At 56.4% G+C, this 1,265-nt stretch overlaps 1 protein-coding gene across 1 annotated transcript in view; it reads left to right on the top strand.

Moving 5' to 3' along the window:
* The first annotated feature begins 898 nt into the window (after positions 1 to 898).
* Positions 899 to 1,265, top strand: part of CNTN1 (contactin 1) — a 395,926-nt gene continuing 395,559 nt past the window's right edge. The window contains exon 1 of the mRNA XM_045287251.1: positions 899 to 994. The gene's annotated coding sequence lies outside the window, so the exon portion shown is untranslated. The remainder of the gene's footprint in view (positions 995 to 1,265) is intronic.

Genomic DNA, 1,265 nt, shown 5'->3' with positions numbered 1-1,265 from the left:
TTTGAGTTGCCCATTACATACTTTGCAGTCTCAGGTTTTGAGCACAAAACGAATAATGGACTATCAGCAGGAATGCAAGAAATTGATTATCAGTCACTCTGGTGGTTACTTTAAGATCTTTGCCACCAACTGAACTATTCAAAGCAAGTGCCTTGGGCAGCTTCGCTTTGACTTCCTTCCTGTGCTGTTTCTTGGAAAGTTAGTCTGCAGCACTTTCGCCTAGAAAACACTGTTCCTATCAAGACAGATCTTGAAGGATTTCTGCACTCCAGAATAAGCATCTCAGCCTCTTCCCCACACGAAAATTTGCCATATTACATTTAAGGGGGAAATGGAAACTTGAAGCAAACAAAACACACCCTCTTATCTCTCCCTTCCCCTCTCCCCCTCTTTTCCTCCTTTCCCTTCCATGTAAGTATGCATATTTTTTTCTATTTTGTTCCATCCTTCATCGAAGTTCATTCTGCTCTGTTGAGGCCCTGCCCCTGATGTATTTTCGTCTGTCAAATCTTCCACAGCAGATGGTCCCTTCAGGGAAGCTCAGAAAAGTGCTTGGGTGTCTGGTTGTGCCTGGCCCCTCCCTGCCTCCCTCTTGGGGCCTTGGATGACTAGTCATCCGACCCTCATCCTTCCTCCTGGGGCTTCTTCATCCAGCAGCGGCAGGTTTGGGTTCCTGGTTCTGCAGAGACAGACCCTTTGCAGTTGGGTTCAGCTGCTACCTTAGTCCTCAGCAAGCCCTAGTCCTGGGAGGTGAGTGATGTCTCTTCTGCCCAATCAGAGAGGCGGGCTTCTCTCGGGTGCCCGCCCCGCTTTCCCTGCGGCCCCAATAGCCGTTCTAGAAGGCTTCTGCTGTCAAGTGGCTCGGGTGGGCTCGGTCTGGGCGAGGAGGGGCGCCGGGCAGAGAGATGCGCTCCCAGGTGTTCGCCGCGGAAGTGGGGAACCTGTAGGTTACGGTCCAGCTGCGCCGCGCCCGCCGAGCAGGAGCTGGGAGCAGGTAGGAGGCAGGACTTGGCTTCTTGGCCGAGGGGATGAAGGATGCGTATTTTCAGCTGCCTCCCCTCCCTGGCCCTTCTCCCGCCCCGCCCTCGTCACCCCCAAGTCCGTGGCCGCTGCAGCTGTCTTGGTGGGGGACGTCGGGAAGGACCGGCGCGGGGAGGGTGCGTGGTGTTGGAAGGGAGGGTGCTCGAGGCTGGAGTCCGGGGCCGCGGGGAAGGTGCGCCCTGGGAGAGGAGCCCGAGCCCAGCCCGGGCCGGCCGGCGTCCGCT

The sequence above is a fragment of the Echinops telfairi genome, unplaced genomic scaffold, assembly GCF_000313985.2.
Source record: "Echinops telfairi isolate 266 unplaced genomic scaffold, ASM31398v2 ScPeMD7_12;HRSCAF=54, whole genome shotgun sequence".
In the NCBI taxonomy this organism is placed as follows: Eukaryota; Metazoa; Chordata; class Mammalia; order Afrosoricida; family Tenrecidae; genus Echinops; species Echinops telfairi.
Note: the sequence above shows the minus strand (reverse complement) of the source record. Positions and strands in the feature narration are given on the sequence as shown.